Source organism: Lutra lutra, chromosome 1 (assembly GCF_902655055.1).
Source record: "Lutra lutra chromosome 1, mLutLut1.2, whole genome shotgun sequence".
NCBI classification, from domain to species: domain Eukaryota; kingdom Metazoa; phylum Chordata; class Mammalia; order Carnivora; family Mustelidae; genus Lutra; species Lutra lutra.
The window spans coordinates 119,287,014-119,301,354 of NC_062278.1; the positions used below are offsets into that span (position 1 = coordinate 119,287,014).

Genomic DNA, 14,341 nt, shown 5'->3' on the forward strand with positions numbered 1-14,341 from the left:
AGACAAGGGAGAGAATTAGGTAACTTTTTTTTTTAAATAGGCTCCATGCCCAGTGTTGGATACTTAACTGACTGAGCCACTCAGACGCCCTAAATTAAGTAATGAGCAGTGGAAACTGGAGCTAAGAGGCACAGAGAGAAGGCAGAATTGAATATTTAAGGGCTCTTGCCATGAGGAAGCAGAAGCTATGAATTAGATGACAAGGTGCATAAATAGAAAAGAATGAGCCTGGTGGTGGGTAGTAAGGAGGGCATGTATTGCATGGAGCACTGGGTGTGGTGCATAAACAATGAATTTTGGAACACTGAAAAAAAATTAAATTAAATTAAATAAAAAAAAAAGAAAACAGTCAACAGAGGGCAGAGATCAGAGAAACTGAAATAGGAAGAATGACAAGAAGGTAGGCCCTGCAGGCTGGGTGGCAAGGATGGGCTCTGAGGCTGCCTTTGGGGCTCCTGACGGTTCTCTGCAAGGCCAGGTCCATTTCCAAGCTCCATGTTTTCTCATGATAGCATCCCCATGCCCCAACCCCCTAAGGGCAACTGTTGGATCTTGCCAACAAAAAGGACTTAACTAAAATAAGACTTGTTCTTTGGGCACCTGGGTGGCTCAGTCATTAAGCATCTGCCTTCAGCTCAGGTCATGATTCCAGGGTCCTGGGATCAAGTCCTGAGTCGGGGTCCCTGCTCAGTGGCAAACCTGCTTCTCTCTCTCCCAGTCCCCCTGCTTGTGTTCCCTCTCTCACTGTCTCTCTCTCGTGTCAAATAAATAAAATCTTAAAAATAAAATAAAATAAGACTTGTTCTTTAATAAGCTTAAACACAAAGGACAAAATTGAACAACAAGGTGCACGTGAGTTTTATGATGCTACCTGAAAATTAGAGAAAGTGGCTGAAATACGAATCTAGCAACGCATTTTTCAAAGTGCATCCTACAGGCAAGAATGACAGAGGGACAGGAGAACTAAAGAGCAGAAATTTGTTGGGAAACAAGATATTAAACTAGTCTTGAATTATCTCCCTATAGATTACTTATTAATTTTGCAAAGGCAAAAATAGCAGTTATACGGTGGAGAAACTGGCAGCCACCTCCCTTAACCAGATGGTCAAGTTACTACAGGGACTTACTGGGGTTACTTGGCAAAATCCCAATATAAACCATGGATGAAATAACAATATTATATAGAGGCACCTGGGTGGCTTAGCTGGTTAAGTGTCTGACTCTTAATCTCAACTCAGGTCTTGATCTTAGGGTTGTGAGTTCAAGCCCCCCATTGGCATGGAGCCTACTTAAAAACAAAAAACAAAAAACACAGTATTATAGTAATGTTAAATGCCCAGATTTTGATCATTGTGCTACATTTATGTAAGAGACTAATCTTGTTCTTAGAAAATATACACTGAATTGTTTGGAGGTAAACGGGGATGTCTGCAACATTATTCTCAAACCATTCAGGGAAAAAACCACGTGTGTGTATGTGTGTTTTAAGTAGCCTCCATGCCCAGTGTGGGGCTTGAACTCACAACCCTGAGATTAAGGGGCATGTGCTCTACTGACTGAGTCAGCCAGGCACCCCCATATATGTAGTTTTAACTAAATAAATATATATATAGAGAGAGAAAACAAATATGACAAAATTTTAACAACTGGTGAATAGAGGTAAAGAATTTATGGGAATTCTTTTAGTTAATTTTGCAATTTTTCTGTAAGTTCAAAATGGTTTCAAAATTAAAAGTTACAAAAAATTAACACATAAGAGCACAAACAGTTTTAGGGGCACCTGGGTGGCTTAGTCGGTTGTGGCCAACTCTTGATTTTGGCTCAGGTCATGATCTCAAGGTTGTAAGATTGAGCCCATCATGGAGCTCCTTGCTGGGAGTGGAGCCTGCTTAAGAGTCTCTCTGCCCTGCCCACCCCCCCACCCCCACTGATCCTGCTCCCTCCCTAAAAAAATAAAAATAAAAATAAATAAAAAATGTACTCTAAAACTAATTATATTCTTGTGACAGGAAAATTGACTTATTTTGGGTACTGACAAATCATCATGTTAGATAATTGTAGACATCATCTCTGTTTTATGAGATTCTGCACATAAAACTAACTTGATTTGCAAGACTTTTGCTTGGAGAAATTGTTCTGACACCAAGCAAATGGTTTAGGAAGATATATTTACTGCTTAAAATGTAGTCTGGAAAAGGAAAGAAGAACGGGGAGGGAGAAAGGAAAGGAAAAAAAAGAAAAGCAAGAATAGCATTTTGACTCAAATTTTAAATTCAAGGTGAGGGGGGACCTGAGTCCTTCTGACCGAGGCCCAAAAGATAGATAGATAGATAGATACAAGATAAAAACTATTCAACTTTTCAATAGTGAGTTTAGGATTACTTTGGTAACAAGCTATGAAATCTAAGAAAGATGTCTAAAAATTTTTAAAATTTAATTTGTGCTCTCTTTCCCTACAAATAAGCCACAGGCATACTTTAAAAATCGAGAAAATCTAAGAAAAAATGTCTAAAAAAGTTTAAAATTTAATTTGTGCTCTCTTTCCCTACAAATAAGCCACAAGGCATAATTCACATACCATATAATTCACACATTAAACGTGTACAGTTCAGTGGTATTTAGGATAGTCACAAAGTTGTATAGTTATCACCACCATCTAATTCCAGAACATCTGTATTACCCCAGAACAAGGCCCTATTTCCATTAGCAGTCACTTCCCCCATCCCTTGGCAACCACTAATCTCCTTTCCGTTTCTATGGATTTGCCTATTCTGGACATTTTATGTACATTGGATCATACAATACATGGCTTTTTATGCCTGGCTTCTTTCACTTAGCATAATGCTTTCAGACTTCATCCATGTTATAAGCATGAATCAGTCAGTAGTTCCTTCCTTTTTGTGGCTGCATAATATTCCATCATATGGCCAAATTTACCACATTTGCTCATGAATTCACTAGCTGATGAACATCGGACTGTTACCACCTTTTGCCTATTATGAATAATGCATCTATGGACATCCATGTTCAAGTTTTTATCTGGCCATGTTTTCAATTCTCTTGAGCATACACCCTGGGAATAAAATTGCTGGGACGCGTCATCCTTCTGTTTGATTTTTGAAGAAATGCCAGACTGTTCTCCAGGTCCTGCACCATTTTACATTCTCCCTGGCAATGTACGAGGGTCCCAATTCGTCCCCATCAACACTGGTTATTTCCTGTCATTTTTATTCCAACCATCCCAGCAGGTGTGAAGTGCTATCCCTTTGAGATTTTGATTTGCATTTCTGCAACATCTAACAATGTGGAGCATTTACATGTGTTTATTGACTTATTTCTACATCTTCTTTGGATAAATGTCCAAAATGTGTACTATTAATTCCAAAGATATTTTAAACTTGATTTTGGTATTATATGTGAAAGAAAATGAAGAATAGTTATAAAAGTAAAGAACTGGGTGGCTCAGTCGTTAAGCATCTGCCTTTGGCTCAGGTCATGATCCCATGGTCCTGGGATGGAGCCCCGCATCAGGCTCCTTGCTCAGGGGGAACCTGCTTCTCCCTCTGCCTCTATCCCTCCCCACCGCCCGATAGAACGCTCTCTCTCACTGTCTCTCTCAAATAGATAAATAAAATCTTTAAAAAAAAAAAGTTGTAGATCTTTGGCTGTATTAGTACATTCCTATATTACGTAAAGAATGTTCAGATGGCCAATATATCTAAAAAGAACTGGCAGGGGCACCTGGGTGGCTCAGTCATTGAGCCTCTGCCTTCGGCTCAGGTAATGATCCCAGGATCCTGGGATCAACTTCAGCTTGGATCCAGCTTCCCTGGTCAGTGGGGAATCTACTTCTCCCTCTCCTTCTGCTACTTGTGCTCTCTCTCTCAAATACATAAATTTAAAATTTTTTTAAATTAAAAAAATAAAAACCTACATACTGAGGATTGGAGTAACATGGCATTTAGAATTTTGACGTGTGAATTCTGACTTCATAATTTGCTTCTCTGGCTTTTTCTCTTAATAATGAACTTGTTAAAACATAGGCTCTTAAACTTGTTAAAACAATGGCTTTTGAGGACCCTTTGCCCCCAGAACTTAGACCCTGAAGATGGGAGAGAAAATGGGCGCACTGCTAAAGGACAAGTTTACAAAATTTATTGAAGGTGTTGAAAATGTAGATTATTTTTGATTCAATAATTCCACTCCTAGGGGTTTATCCAAAGGAATTATAATGTATGTAAAACTACTTTTACAGAGATACTCAGTGCAATATTAGTAATAATAAATTTTAGAAGTGGAAACCAGGGATGCCTGGGTGGCTCAGTGGGTTAAGCCTCTGCCTTCGGCTCGGGTCATGATCTCAGGGTCATGGGATGGAGCCCCGCGTCCGGCTCTCTGCTCAACTGGAGCCTGCTTCCCCCTCTCTGCCTGCCTCTCTGCCTACTTGTGATCTCTCTCTATATATATCAAGTAAATAAATAAAATCTTAAATAAAAAAATATAAGTGGAAACCATCTACAAGTCCAACAATGAATGGATTGGCTAAATATGTTATGATACACCCATATGATGGGACTACTGTGCTGCAATTAAAAATGCTTCAGTGGTAATAAACTTAGCAACATGGAAAGATGGTCATAATAAAATATTAAGAAAAAAGGAAGATGCAAAATAGAATGTATAGTGTAATCTCCAGTTTGCTAAAGGAATGTGCATTCATGTATGTGTATGGAAAATAGCTGAAAAAGGTGGAAATAGTTGAAAAAGTTGAAATAGTTGAAAAAGGTACACATCTGAATCTCAGCAGTGGGCAGAACTGCACCTGCTATTTGCTTTTTCCATATCTGCATTTTTGCTTCTTTGTGTTTTCTGATTTTCCAACGATCAACTTTAATTACTATATTAAGACAAGTTGTGGGGCACCTGGGTGGCTCAGTCAGTTACACATCTGCCTTTGGCTGAGGTCATGATCCCAGGGTCCTGGGACAGAGCCCTGCATCAGCATCAGGCTCCCTGCTCAGCCGGGAGCCTGCTTCTCCCTCTGCCCCCCACCCCCTACCTCGTGTGTACACACTCTCTCTCAAATAAATAAATAAAATCTTAAAAAAAAAAAAAGACAAGTTTTAGAAGAATGGAATCAATCTATTATTAATTAAAATATACGTTATAATCAGAGCCTAATAAATATCACTAAAGTAGAGAATTTCTTATAGGTACTTAGAATTGAAATTACTGTGAGCATGCTAAAAATTATCATATTTGGAGTCAATGGAAGAAAAATATATCATTGACTAATAACCAAAGTAAGTTGTTTTATAGACATTATTTTTCTTTTTCGGAGTCCAGGGGATTTAGATTTGGGGCTGCATGTTCTCAGTCTGGCTTCTGGGAAGGTGGCTACTAAGGGCAAAGAAGCAGCACAGGCTAAGGGGACAGATGGAACAGGTTCAAAGCCTGGCTTGACCTTGAGTACATCATTCAACTTCTTGGCCTTGATTTCCTCCGCAGGAAAATGGGAATCATGTTTGTGTTATAAGGCAAGTTTTCAAAGAAAGTTCAAGAAATAGTCTTTGTCATATTTATAGTGTCATCCTTAGCAGGTTAAAGGTTATCGACTTGCCTGTGCTTAACCACACCCTGGGTGGGAGCCCCCTGCTTTGTAAGCAGCTGGTTGTGCAAATACCCTTCCTATTTGCTTCTAGGACTTGGATCCCACACTCAGCCTGCACAGATAAGCGAGGAGTTGTAACCATTTGAATTTGCTGGCATCCTCCTTGGATGTGTGGCCCTAGGAATTTGTGAGAAAGGACTCATCTGTTGCACATGACTGTCCTGACACATGCCTGTTCGTTCAAATTTAGTAACCGACCATATTTTTCAGAACTGTAGCATTTCTGAAGGCACTGCCCACCAGTATTTTGGAGGTGAGAATGCTCAGGTCAGAGAGATGAGATGATATGGGCAAGGTGCCACAGGGGACACAGTGTCATGGTTTCCAAGCACGGTTCAAAATACAGATGTCTGGTCCCCACCCCAATTTTCCTCGCTTGGGCTCTTCCCTAGTGACAACACTGGGCAGCCAGTGTGTGGCAGGCTGCTTAAACACTATCCTGCCGGACTTTGTCTCCTGGGGCTACAAAGGAGTCAGTGGCTTCTCTGTGTGCTCAGGGTCAGCCCTTTAGAATGAACAGAGGTCAGTTCACTCCATCCTGTTCCACGGCCACAGGTTTAAAAAAAAAATGCAAACAAATGTGCTTCCAGTGGGGTGACAACACCTTGCTCTTACTGGGCTGGCGATGGGAACATGTTGTCACTCTTGTTTATGAGAGCCCCACATAATCTCTGTGGACAGGCACCCAGCCAAAGATGCATCAGTTTCAAACCTATCATTTCCTTTCAGTATCACAGGTTTGTTCTCTCTCACATTCCAGTGGGGCCGTGGGTGACAATGAGGCCGTCATCTTGCTGATCTCACAGGGTCATGTCAAGACTGAATGAGAGAATGTGTGTGGAAAACGTTGTCAATGTAAGGAAACGTGTGGACTTCATTAGTAAGACAAGGTAGCATCAGAATTAAAGGGAAGGCAGATTTCCTTTGTGCCAAAGGGGAGTGGATATTAAAATAAGACGGAGGAGTGGCAGTACTGTCTCCCATCTGAGCTGTGGAGTGTGGACCTGGGGACACTCAGAGGTGGAGAGACCACCCAGAGTCTGTGGGAGACTATGGGCAGGAAAGGGATTATAGGTGAGAACTAAGGCTTATGGCCCAGAGTGGAAACGTTACCGCCACCCCTCCTACCTTGGCTCTCTTGAGAAAGAGCCCAACTGAGGAACGACACGATACAGATTCTGGAGGGCTGACCAGCTCAGTGGGTTAGGATTCAAGCTCCCAGCTTGCTCCCCAGGCTCTCAGTTGCAACAGTTAATGTTGATCGAGTGCTCACCTTGGGATAGATGCCGTTCCAGGGTTTTTCCATATAACGATCCTCACAAAATCCTAGCAGGTGAATGTTATCTCCATTTCATACATGGTAAATTGAGGCTCACAAAGGTGTAGGCTGTGGAGCCAGAGAATGTCAGAGCTGCAATTGAAACCTCGTCTGAATCCAGCAAAACTCAACCTCAATACCGCAAGCCCCAGCCACCCCCAGATATTTGCTATCCATGACTAAATCATGTATTTTCACACACTGGTTCCTCTGTGGGAAAGGCCCTTTTTCTGGTCTCCTCCAGCTGCCAAACTCCTATTCATCCTACATGGCCCAATGCATGTGTCTTCTTCTCATCATATCCTAAGAGTTCAGTTGGGCAATGATCCATATAATAAAATTTGGTACAGAAAGTTGTAGCTCTTACAGAAGTTTTTAAAAAAATTTTTATTATTTGATTTTACGTTCATGAAAAGGAATATGAACAGTTACTAGGTATTGTTAGTAATTTAACTTTTCCCCAATATTTTATTATGAACATTTTAAACATACAGCAAAGTTGAAAGAATTTGATGGGGCTTGCTGGTATACCCACCACCTAGCTTCTACTCTGAACATTTTACCACACTTGCTTTTTTCACACAGCTCTCCATCTACCCATCCCTCTATCCAGCCTTCAATACACCTTAGTTTTTGACACATTTAGAAATAGATTGTAGTCGGGGCGCCTGGGTGGCTCAGTGGGTTAAGCCGCTGCCTTCGGCTCAGGTCATGATCTCAGGGTCCTGGGATCGAGTCCCGCATCGGGCTCTCTGCTCGACAGGGAGCCTGCTTCCCTCTCTCTCTCTCTGCCTGCATCTCTGTCTACTTGTGATCTCTCTCTGTCAAATAAATAATAAATAAAATCTTAAAAAAAAAAAAAGAAATAGATTGTAGTTGCCAGCATACTTCCACCTAAATACTTTAGGAAGCATATCAAGTGGTATAACTAAAAATAAAGTTACTCCTTGTTCAATCTTCTGGATCAGTTTAATTAATTTAATCTCCATTTAATTGAGATTGCAAAGGCTATTTGGGGGAAAGTTTGTCTTGTTAAAATCAAAAATAAGATTTCAGGGGCGCCTGGGTGGCTCAGTGGGTTAAGCCACTGCCTTCGGCTCAGGTCATGATCCCAGGTCCTGGGTTCGAGCCCCACATCGGGCTTTCTGCTCAGCAGGGAGCCTGCTTCCTCCTCTCTCTCTGCCTGCCTCTCTGCCTACTTGTGATTTCTCTCTGTCAAATAAATAAATAAAATCTTTAAAAAAAAATAAGATTTCATAACCACTGCCTTAGTGTCCTCAGCCAGAATTAGGAAGAAAGCAGCTGCCACTGCAGTGTGAATGACTGAAACCCTCTTTTATGTGCTGCTCTGTAATGGGTATTTAGAGAGGTCATGGTGAAAAGTAATAAAGTTTTCACGGTGTAGTTTCAGGATGGCAGGGGAGATCATTTTGTCTTTTTCAAAATCCCTCAAATTGTACTGGCAAGGTGGCTATTTGTTCTAAGGCTGGGTTTTTTTTTTCCTTTCTAAAATCTATTTGAATTCACAGAAGAATGGGAGTAACTGGATTTAAAAACAAAAACAAAAACCCTTCCTCCCCAAAATAACAATGATTTTTTTAGGAATTCTTGGATAAAGCCAAAACAAGGAGATTGTAACTTACTGCTATTGGATACTAATGGCAATACCAGCACTTGAGGTTGCAAAGGTTTCTTACAGACACTTGATCTCACTTAGCTCTCTGCAACATTTCAACAAACTAGGCAGTATTACCTCTAGTTTTTACTGGGGTAAAATACGCATAGAATCCATCATTTTAACCCTTTTTGAGTGTGCAACTCAGTAGCATTAAACATACTCACATTGCCATGCAATTTCACCATTGTCCTTCTCCAGAACTTTCGCAGCATCCCAAAGCGAACCTCTGCCCACTAAACAGTAGCTCTCTGTTCAACACCCCCACTCTGCCCCCTTAGTTCCTGGCAGCTGCTATTCTTTGTTTCCCTAAACATTCACCTATTCTAGGTACCTCCTATAAGTGGGGGTTATATATCCTATATCACGTCATATATCGTGTCCTTCTGTACCTCGCTTAGTTCATTTAGTCTAATGTTTCCAAGGTCCCTCCATGTGGTAGCAGATACCAGAACTTCATTCCTTTTTATGGCTGAATAATGTTCCATTGTACGTACAGATCACACTGTGTTGGTCCATTCACCCATCAGTGGACACTTGATTGCTTCCATCTTTTGACCATTGTGAACAATGCTGTTGTGAACATTGGTGTGCAAACATCTAGGTTCAAATACATTATCTCCATTTTACAGATAGGAAATTCAAGGCTCAGAAAGGGCAAAGATAATTGTTCGGCAAAGCCAAAACTGGAGCTGAGTTCAGGACCGAGTAGAAGGTGCTGGAAATACACCTGCTTGTTGAGTGAATGTTCAGCAGGAGCACAGGTTTGTACTTGTTGGTAAATAGATATCCTATGAGCCAGGCCCCTCTCCTGGACCTGCCAGGACCCCACAATGACCCAGCAACCAATGATCCAGCAATCTAGCAACCTCTGCCCCGGCAGAGGTCCTAGGACACTGCTTCTTTTTTTTTTTTTTTTTTTAGATTTTATTTATTTATTTGACAGAGAGAGACACACTCATTGAGAGAGGGCACACAAGCAGGGGAGTGGGAAAGGGAGAAGCAGGCAACCCACCCGTTGAGCAGGGAGCGCGATGTGAGGCTGGATCCCAGGACCCAGGGATCATGACCTGAGCCAAAGGCAGACGCTTAACAACTGAGCCACCCAGGCACCCTAGGACCCTGCTTTTTTTTTTTTTTTTTAAGATTTTATTTATTTATTTGTCAGAGAGAGAGAGGGAGAGAGCGAGCACAGGCAGACAGAATGGCAGGCAGAGGGAGAAGTAGGCTCCCTGACGAGCAAGGAGCCCGATGTGGGACTCGATCCCAGGACGCTGGGATCATGACCTGAGCCGAAGGCAGCTGCTTAACCAACTGAGCCACCCAGGAGCCTAGGACCCTGCTTTTAAGGACAATGTCCATTCTGACTAGACAGTGCCCATCACATGCAGTGTTTGATGTTCTGAACAGCACCCTCCAGTGTTCATGGGGGCCCTGGGGCTTTTATGGGGATGAGGTAACCTGTGAATGCCCTGGAGTGTACTTGTGACAAATATGAGAGCCTTCACAGTTCTGCAAAAGGAGTTAGAAAGCCTAGAAAAAATCTGGGCCGTTAGAAGGAAATAAGAAGCCATTATTACTAAATATAACAGAAACTTCAGTTCAGGTCTTGGAGAAAGAGCTCGAGAACCTCAAACAAGAGTAAAGCCATCAGGAGAGTCCCATGAGGAGGTCTCAGAGTGTCAGTCTGGGCAGCGATAGGGAAACCATTAATGTATATGAAGCTGAAGGAGGTGAACCAGGGCCAACCATGGAATGACCTGAGGGGGAGAACCTGGCATTAGGTGGGACCCCCAAGGAAACATCAGAAAGGCAGGCGAGACCCAAGGGACTGCAGCTGGACCAGATGAGGAATAACAACAGGGAGGACCAGAAGGAGCCAGTACCCAGCCTGACATCTAAAAAGGAGTGACATCAAATAAATCTTTAAAAAAAATAAAATAAAAAGGAGTGACATGAGGTTACTGGAGAACATGATGTGTACCCCAAGATGAGCCCCTGCTGGCATTGTGGGTGCTAGGATGCCTCAGACATTGAGGTTCTGCTTGACAAGAGTCAAGGTAAAAAGACAGTGCTCAAATGCTAACTTCTGTGGAGAAATTCCCTCCTGATTCTTTGCTTTCCTGGAGGCGCAGCAGAGAGTCTCTTGGGACACGCAGCTAGTCCCTGACCCACAGTGATGTTTGGATTTGGTCTGGATGTGGGGTGTCCCTGTGTCTTCACAGGGCTTCGTGGCCACATTCAGTCCATCACAGGTACCAGCGCTGCTCCTCTTGCCCACCTTGCTGCTGAGAACATGACGAGGTTCTATTTCCTCCTTTATTCCCTTTGTTCAGTCTGAAATCACTCATGCATTGAAGTGAGAAGACACATGTGGTTTGGTCTCAGCACCTGACTCCATTTACTCTGGACATCAGTTGATTTTTCCCACCCACAATCATTTCGCCTTCTGGCGAAATTCAATTCCCCTTTGAGGAAATCACCCCTTCCTTTTTCCTTTCTTTTCTTTCCTTCTTTCATTCTTTTTTCTTTCTTTCTTTCCTTCTTTCCCTCTTTCTTTGATTTTTTAGAAAATTATTTATTTGAGGGCACCCGGGTGGCTCAGTCAGTTAAGCGTCTGCCTTCTGCTCAGGTCACAATCCCAAGGTCCTGGGTTCGAGTCCCACATCAGACTCCCTGCTCAGCAGAGAGCCTTCTTCTCCTTCCCCCTCTCCCTCTGCCCCTCCCCCCTGCTCATGCTCAATCTCTCCCTCAGCCCCTCCCCTTGCTCATGCTCAATCTCTTTCTGTCAAATAAATAAAAATCTTTTAAAAAATTATTTATTTGAGAGAGAGAGAGCATGTGCAAGTGAGCAAGGAGGTGGGACAGAGGGAGAGGGAAAGAGAGTCCCAAACCAACTCTGTGCAGGGTGCAGAGCCCAACACAGGGTTCCATCTCAGCACCCTGAGATCATGACACAAGGCAAAACCAAGAGTCAGATGATTAACCGTACCACTCAGGTGCCCTTCTTTTTTTTTTTTTTTTTTTTTTTAATTGTAAAATACACATAACATAAAATTTACCATCTTAACCATTTTCAAGCATAAAGTTCAATAGTGTTAGGTACATTTAAATTGTCATGCCACCAACCGCCTTCCTTTCTTAAGAAGTCCATGTTTGTTTGCATTTGACCTCAATCCCTGGCTCCAAGGAGAGGCCTAACCACCAGGCTGGGCCCATCAGAGCCCTCTATTTTCTTAGCCACAGTGATTGGCTTACAATGGGTACATCACAGATGACAAGTTCATGAGAATCAACAGAAGGATTGTTGTTAAAACTATCCGGAAAAGAGGCTTTCTGTTCCTGCTCCAGATGCCAAACTGGTGGGAACTAAGCTTGGAGCTCCAGTTCTTTGAATTCACAGAGGAATGGGAGTATCTTTGCCACCAGCTTTAGGACCTGCCTAATAACAGAAAAAAAGCAAAGCTGGCCATGTTTGAGCACCTGGATCCAGCCATGCCTGAAGCTTTTACACAAAGACTTTTTAGTTATTTAATACTTTTTTTTTTTTCCCTGAAACCAGGCTGAGTTGGATTTTTGTCATTTGCAACTAAAAGACCCCAGAACTCATGTTTACAGTGGCTTGTGAAGCTTGTTAAGATCTAAATACCAGTGTCCTTTACCACTTGTCTTCACCTCTGGGAGCATTCAGAGAACCTCACCTAGCCTAGCCCAGAAGCCCCCACACACTGAGCATGTAATGTTTGTTCAGTGATGTTGAGAAGAATAGTTTGAGGGGTGGGAAAGGTGTATAAAAAGAAGTTCAAAAAATATTTGTCATGAATATGCAGACCTGTCAGTAAGCATCACTAAACATACAGTATCCCCTGAGAAAGATCATGTTTTTCAGCCATGGTTGAAAGCCCACTGTCCTCTAACTTATGTGGTTGTAATGTGGGTCTGAGGACAGTGTGAGGCACATCCAGTTGTCCATCCAAGAGTCTCGTTATACACTGCGGCCAGAACGAAGATCATAATTGGTATTGGCATCGCTCTTCTGTGATGAAGAAAGAAGCCAAGGACAGACAGAGGTCAATGCATTCCCAACACAGGCCCAAGGCCAAAGACTCCAGGCCCTGCTCTCTGTCTGGGAGCTTCCTGCTCTTGGACGACAGGTGTAAGCACTAAGTGGGTGTATATGAGTTTTCATGAAGATCCTATGAGGGGACCCACTAGATGAAAGCAACTTCTTTATGAAACTGGCTTTGTTTTGTTTTGTTTTGTTTTAATCTAAAGGCAAGAATCAAAGTCTTGTTTTGTTCCACTTTTTTTTTTTTCTTGGCCCACGATTCCCTAAAATCACCTCTAGGAACTCTCAGACATAACACGTACAAACCCATAGGTGTGTGAGGAGAAGAAATAAGTCTCGGGGCTGTGAAACCCAGCAAACCATCGGCATCCACAGAAGCAGTTTTTGTGGCACAGTGGGTAGGTGAAGGGGGCACACGCCATCTCACAAGGCAGGTCCTATGTAGTGAGTGTTTCTACCATCCAGACTCCTACAGGCTGTACCCGTAAGTGAAGAAACCTCCAGTGGGGTCTCCTCTGTTCCCCTGGAAGTGCACCACTCACGACCAGGCCTATCTAGGCACTCCATTCTTAGGAACCTGTTCAGCCTCCTGTAGTCCCAGGCATGGTTGGACACGTGGCCACCTTCTCTCTGGGGCAAAGTGAGCCAGCAGCCCATTCTGAGGCCATTCCGGAGAAGCCTGGTCAGTGGCCCCTCACTTAAGTCAGCCCCTAAGGGCATGGGAATACAGCTGAACCCACTACAATCTGGTCCACATGGAGAGGCCACCAGGGCTGGGAAGAGTACTGGACAAGGGGTCAGAGGCCCGAGGTTTAGTTTGTCTCTGAGAGGAGAAGTAACAGAACCCTACAGAACTTCCCAAGGACAAACACTGGGGGAAGGGGCTCTGCCTGTCTTGCTCAAGTTCTATCCCCAAAGCCTTGAACACACCTACCCTCTAAGACAGCCATAAATACGTGTCTCCGTGCCTTCATCTATGAAATGGTGATTCTCAAACCACGTTATGGGGGAGGAAGGGAGATCCAAGCACTCAGCAGGCTCAGTATTCACAGATAGTCTCATTACCTGCAGTCACTCAGCCCAGGGAGGGAGCATCATTGTTCCCATTTCACAGATGAAGAAATTGAGGCTCAGAAATTCTCCCCCGAGCGCCAGGACGCAAACCCTCAAAAGAGGAATCTGAAGGCTCCACTGTTTTCACTACACCACACCACCTCTGTCAGCTCAAGTGCTCCCAGAGGGAGGTTTTCCACCTCCCCGGCGCGGTGGCCCCCAAAGTGAGCAGCAAAGCGGTGGCATTCGTAGGCAGCAAGCCACAACTTCCCCGTCCGTCCCAGGCTGTGGGCCCCGGACACGGACCTCCCATCAGCCGGCGGCGCCCGAGCTCGCCCACCCCAGCACGGCCGCCCCGCAGGAAATACTCACGGCTCCCGCAGGCCCAGGCGGCTCCGCGGGGCGCATCCTCTCCCGGGTCTCCGGCCTCCTAGAGAGCAGCCGAGCGCGGGGCTGGGCTGCCTCCTCTCCCTGGGGCATCGGATTATTTTAGCACTTGCGGAAGGAACGGACGGAAACTGTAGTCACATGGAGAGCGAGGCGCTCAGCGACTCA

The 14,341-nt window shown here is 43.7% G+C and overlaps 1 protein-coding gene across 1 annotated transcript in view; it reads right to left on the reverse strand.

Annotated features, from left to right (window-relative positions):
* NRROS (negative regulator of reactive oxygen species) overlaps positions 1–14,341 on the reverse strand; it is a 28,881-nt gene extending 14,540 nt beyond the window's left edge. The window contains exon 1 of the mRNA XM_047734051.1: positions 14,159–14,341. The gene's annotated coding sequence lies outside the window, so the exon portion shown is untranslated. The remainder of the gene's footprint in view (positions 1–14,158) is intronic.